General features: G+C 51.7%; 1 long non-coding RNA gene across 1 annotated transcript; it reads left to right on the plus strand.

Moving 5' to 3' along the window:
• The first annotated feature begins 2,338 nt into the window (after window positions 1-2,338).
• LOC135454923 (uncharacterized) lies at window positions 2,339-5,319 on the plus strand. The gene is made up of 3 exons (XR_010442228.1): window positions 2,339-2,542; window positions 4,969-5,080; window positions 5,225-5,319. It is a non-coding gene; the product is annotated as an uncharacterized LOC135454923 (long non-coding RNA).
• The last annotated feature ends 844 nt before the right edge of the window (window positions 5,320-6,163 follow it).

Genomic DNA, 6,163 nt, shown 5'->3' on the forward strand with positions numbered 1-6,163 from the left:
CTGGCTGCTTTAATCATCAGGCTTTTCTACCTTCACCAGCACCCCAGCAAACACTTGTGCCTTCATTTAATGCTCCTCAGCCTAATACCCACCACAAAAGAAATCCAGCAGAAAGCCTGGCTGATAACTTCAGCAAATTTCCATCTGACCCTCCCCTTGGGTTTTGGGGTGAGTGTTGAGTGAATGAGCTTTAAAAGCATCTTTTCATTTAGCAGAGGCTCAGCGAGCCAAGAATCATACCTCACTCTGTCAGAAGAAAAACAAGATGTGGGCTCAGAGCAATTGAGCAGGGCTGGAGCCCAGCATGGAAAATTTTGCCTCCAAAGCCAAACAAGGTTTCACTGCCAGTGTTGTGAGGCAGAGAGATGCAGAATTTTTGTGGCTGATGTTTCTCACCCGTGCCTTGGGATCTGGGGCTCTTTGGGAATGAAAGAGCCTCGGTTTAGGTGATGTTTAAATGAGAATTTGTTAACCCTTGGTCAGGCTGGGAGGGAAGAGCAGGCAGGGGCATCCTGGGAGTGAAAATGGGTTAAAATTCAATGGTTGGGCTGTTGGGCTGTGCAAGTCACCTCAGCAGGAAATTTCAGAGTCAGGACAGGAATTTGAGGGTCAGGACAGGAATTCCAGAGCCAGGGCAAGGAGGAGGGAAGGAGCTGGAAGTGATTGAGAGCAAAGCATCTTCAAGGGGCAGAAAACCACTCAGAAGGAGCTGATTTGGGGCACTGTGAGTGAGAGAGGCAGAGCTTCACCTCCTCATCTCTGCTGCCTCGCAGGGTGAGGGAAAAAGAGAATAAACAAAGAAACAAAAATAAAAACTTTAAAAATCCTTTAAAAAACACCTTTTTTTTCACTATAGATTGTTTATTCCAGCCCCAGGGCTGCTCTGGGCAGGGACAAGGAGTTGGGTAGGGGGAGAGGGAGAGGGGTGGGATCCGGGGAAAGGAGTGGGATCCCGAGCAGGGGAGTGGGATCTCGGAAAAAGGGAAGGGCATCCACGGCTGGGGAGTGGGATCCTGGGAAAAGAGTGAGATTCCAGGATGAGGGAGTGGGATCCCGGGCAGGGGAAGAGGGTCCCAGGGAAAAGGAGTGGGATCCCGGGAAAACAGGAAAAAGGAATGGGATCCCTGGAAAAAGGGAGTGGGACCCTGGAAAAATGAGTGGGATCCCAGGAAAGGGAACCGCATCCAGGGCCGGGGCGTGGGATCCTGGAAAAGGGAGTGGGATCCCGGGGAAAGGAGGGGGATCCTGGACAAAGGAGTGGGACCCCGGGCCGGGAAGGGCATCCCGGGCAGGGCTCGTTGCTGTCGGGAGATGGCAGCAGCACTTTGCTCTTTGCTCTTTGCTCGGACGGGCCGGACCGGCCCCCGGGGGCTCCCGAGGCGCTGCCCCCAATCCCGGTGGGATCGGGATCAGCCCCGATAGGATCGGGATCAGGATCAGCCCCTGTAGGATCGGGATCAGCTCCAGTGGGATCAGCCCCGGTGGGATCGGCATCAGGATCAGCCCAATTCCGGTGGGATCAGCCCCTGCCCCATTCCCGGAGCCTCCTCTCCCGCAGCCGCCTCCCCAAGCCCGGCCCTGCTGAGCCGCTCTCAGCTCCTACAGAAAGACCCGCCCAGCACTCCCCAGCCCAAATCCCACCTGGAAAAGCCTGGAGTGCAATTCCCACCCCGCCCCGGGCAGTGGGGATGGAGGGGGGAGCGCTGGGGATCGGCTGAGCTGCAGGGTTTGGTTTGGAACAGCGCGAACCTGAAATGCAGCTCCTCTGAGCTCTCCCTGCTCCATTCCACCCACACAGGGCTGTGCCTGGGGCTGGCTGTCCCTGGGGACATCCATGGCGATGTCACTGGGAAATGCAGAATGCCAAGGTGCCCTCTGTGCCCCCGGGGCGGGGGATGCTGCTCCAAGAGGCCACAACAGGACCCCGGCCCGACCCCAGGGCCAGCTGGGGTGAAAAGGCTCCTTGAGAGAGGTCAGGAGGAGAAAACCAACCTGCTTTTCTTGGGCAATTATGAAGTGACAAATTACCAGTGAAAGAGCTCATCTGTCTGGGTTTGTTTGGAGAGTCCCCTCCTCGCCGCAAAGCCGAGGCAGCGGCAGGGCCGGGATCACAGCCCTTCTCTTAAGGGTTTCCAAACACTCCGCTGACACCCCACTCCATCTCTGTCAGCGCTGGGAATGCTCAGGAATTGAGCCGTGCCTTTCCAAAGCGAGCCCTGCACCCCCAGCTCTGCATCTCCCGCTCTCCATCCCATCCCCAACAGCACAGGGAATGGCATTTCGCAGGGCAAGCTGGAGTCCCCCCTATCCCAGGGCAGGATTTAAGGAATTGTGGTGTTCCCGATAAAGCCCCGGAGCTCTCCAGGCTGCTCCCAGGGCAAGGGTGAGCGCCGCGCACGCCCAGCCCGGAGACACAACAAACGCCCGCTGAGAGCTTTAATTGCGTTGCAATCATCTGCTGGTATCAAGGAATGGCGAGGAGAGTCAAAACAGGCACTTTGATCCCGGCAGAAGCTGGAAAAACAGCAACGACTTGGCCAAGGTACAAACCTCCTCCTCCTCCTCATCCTCCTCCTTGAGGGAGAGCTGAGCCCTTCCCAGGTTTGGTGTCACAGACATCTTTTAATGAAAAATCCTTTCCTTAGGATTTTTCCTCCTGAGAAGCTGGGAGGCCTCAGGAACAAAATGTAAACATTGATTATCTGCTGCTGTGGAATGCAACAGGTGCATCTGTGATTGGTCTCATGTGGTTGTTTCTAATTAATGGCCAATCACAGCTGGTTCGAACTCTCTGTCCAAGCCACAAACATTTGTTATCATTCTTTGCTCTTCTATTCTTAGCTAGCCTTCTGATGAAATCCCTTCTTCTATTCTTTTAGTATGGTTTTCATATAATATATATCATAAAATAATAAATCAGCCTTCTGAAACATGGAGTCAGATCCTCATCTCTTCCCTCATCCTCGGACCCCTGTGAACACCGTCACAGTTTGGGGCTCTGGAAGTGCCCCCCAAGCAGAAAACGCAGCAGGAACCAAACACAAGATTTAAACAGAAAAACACCAAAAATCAGTGCCCAGCTCGTCTTTGCTTTCTTTTCTGTTTTGAGCATCGTTTAAAATAGAAGCCAGCCGGATTTTCGGAGCGAGATTCCCGAGCAGCGGGCAGCAGTGACCCGGGAGCATCCCGGGGCCGGGGGGACCAAACCCCTCGGGAGGGCGGTAAATGCGGTAAATATTGACTGTGCAAACACCGAGGTTACCGGGGCACACAGGCGGCCCGTGCCGCTGGGATGGGAGCGTGGCCGGCCGGGCGCTGCGGGCTCCCCGGGGATGGAGAGCGAATGGGCAGCTCTGGGTAAAGAACCCTCTGTGCCCCCTCCCTGCCCTCCACAAGCCTCTAAAAACGACAAAACCTCGCTTTTTCCCAAATGAGAAAACACGGATCGGCGCTAACCGAATTGAGCCTCTGATTTTCCATCTCCGGGGGAGGATTTATCCCGGCTCTAAACCCGACCGCGAGCTCAATCTCGTTTGCACCTGGCAACAAATCCGGGTTAAGCGCAGCCTAAAGGCTCCCGCTCTCCCACCCTGCGCTGCCAGCGCCGCTCCCGCTCCGGGAGGGATTGGGGATGGCAAACATCTCCATCATTCCATGTGGGAGCGCCCCCAAATCCCTCTGTGCCCCCAAATCCCTCTGTGCCCCCAAATCTGTGTCCCCAAATCCCTCTGTGCCCCCCAAACCCCTCTCTGTGCCCTCATATCTGTGTCCCCAATCCCTCTGTGTCCCCCAATCCCCTCTGTGCCCCCAAATCTGTGTCCCCAAATCCCTCTGTGCCCCCAAATCCATCTGTGCCCCCAAAGCTCTGTATGTCCCCAAATCTGTGTCCCCCAAATCTTTCTGTGCCCCCAGATCTGTGTCCCCCAAATCCCTCTGTGCCCCCAAATCTGCGTCACTCAAATCCCTCTGTGCCCCCAAATCCCTCTGTGCCCCCAAATCTGTGTCCCCAGTCCCTCTGTGCCCCCCAAATCTGTGCCCCCCAAACCCCTCTGTGCCCTCAAATCTCTCTGTGCCCCCAAATCTGTGTCCCCAAATCTGTGTCCCTTAAACCCCTCTGTGCCCCCCAAATCCCTCTGTGCTCCCAGATCTCTCTGTGCCCCCAAATCCCAGTGTCCCCAAATCCCTCTGTGCCCCCAAATCCGAGCCCATGGGATGTCCCCAGGGTGGCCTCTGTCCCCGCGGTGCCACCAGGCTGGCACTGAGACGCCATCCCTGAGGCACAGCGGGCACCTCAGGGACTGGGGAACCCCTCATGGAAACACCTGAGGAATTTTCCTGAGGAAAAGGGAAAAGGCCCCGGGCAGAGCTGGGGCTGCTCCTTCCTTCCTCCAGCCGGGATTTCCTTGGATTTGCAGTGCCCTGGAATGGGGACCCTGCTGGGGACAGCCCCAGTGAATAACTTGAATAACTCCACACACACCAAGAACAAACGAGGACTTGGACTGGGTTATATTTTAAAATGCTCATATATTTTCTTTTTTTTTTTTTTCTCCTTTTTTCTTTTTCTCTTTTTTTTTTCTTCTCGTATTTTTTTCCACATTTCTAATACAATTGTTCTCAAAATACTGGCGGTTCCAGCAGCAGTTCTTTCTTTTTGTTTTTTTTTTCTCTCATTTTCTTTTTTTTTTTTTTTTAACCTTTTTTTTTGTTGTTGTTTTTGAAGTGAATAATAATATACGGTAGTGATTTCACAGTAAAACAGACCTGCAGGAACGCCAGAGATACGTGACAAAAAGACACCCCCAGACCAGCCCTCCCCCTCCCTCCCACCCCCCTCCCATCCCCAAAAAAGATTTTGGAAGTGGGGGGGAAAAAAAAAAATAAAAAGTTCATTCAAAAAAATTATTTCAAAAGAGATTTCATATAAAGCCTTTAAAACACGGTCAGAAGTTTCTCCCTCTTCTCCAGATCCCTGTGGCTGAACATTTACAGAGAGAAAGAGAGAAAAAATAGAGAGAGTTTATAACAATCTCTGTAGAAGAAACAAAACAATCCAGGAAAGAAAATATCCAAGGATACGGTAAGGGATAAAATTACATTTGTACAAAAATAGATTTTTAACTTTATTGATGCTTTAGATATTTTTTTCCTTATCTTTTATCTTTTTTTTTTTTTGTCATTCTAAATTTTAACGTCTTTTTTTTTTAATCTATGTATCCCATAGCCAAGGCATCCATCACTAAGTATTGGGAATTGCTAAAGCTATTCTTTACTCCAAACCACCTGCTTAAAACAACGAAAAAAAAAAAAAAAATAAAAGAGGAAAAACAAAAGAAAAGAAGAAAAAGGAAACAAAAAGAAGAAAAACAAAAAGGCATCTTAAAATAGATGCAGTTCCTTTGTCTCGAGGAATAAAAATCCAGATTTGGCATCTGCCAATTCGGAAAGGGATTCAGATACAATGGGAGCAAAACACGGAAAAAAACCAAAATAAAAAGCGAGGAAAAAAAAAAAAAAAAAGAAAGAAAAAATCGACTTAAACCACAAAAAGCCAGGAAAAGTCTGTAATTGCTACAGTTCTCTAAGTGTACATGTGAGTGGGGTATTATACAGTGTCGATATCTACAGTACATACACGGACACACGGACACCCAGCCAGCCCAGCCTGCAGGGATGGGGACAGCACAGCCACCAGCCTGGCTTTGGGGACAGCACAGCCACCAGCCTGGCTTTGGGGACAGCTCCCAGCCTTCTGTGGGGTCAGCAGCTCCCCAGCCTGATTTTGGGGTCAGCAGCCCAGCATGGTTTTGGGTCAGCAGCTCCCCAGCCTGATTTTGGGGTTGTCAGCTCCCCAGCCTGGTTTTGGGGTCAGCAGCCCAGCCCAGGGCTGTCCCTGCTGCATGGAGGGCTCAGCAGGGCCAGGGCTCAGCACTCCCACCCCCCCTGACAGCCCCAAGGGCACTCGTGGGCAGTGCCAAGGGAAGCTGGGCATTGCCATGGGGGGTTTGGGATGTGCTGCACTGGGTATTGGGTATGGGGTGGGTGGAATGAGCGTTGAGGGGTGCAGCAGCTGGCTGAAAGGCTGATGTTTGTGCTATCTTTAGAAAATTAAAGATTGTCCCATCAACAAAAAGGAATTAAAAATAAACATTACACATAGATC

The sequence above is a fragment of the Zonotrichia leucophrys genome, chromosome 17 (genome assembly GCF_028769735.1).
Source record: "Zonotrichia leucophrys gambelii isolate GWCS_2022_RI chromosome 17, RI_Zleu_2.0, whole genome shotgun sequence".
NCBI classification, from domain to species: domain Eukaryota; kingdom Metazoa; phylum Chordata; class Aves; order Passeriformes; family Passerellidae; genus Zonotrichia; species Zonotrichia leucophrys.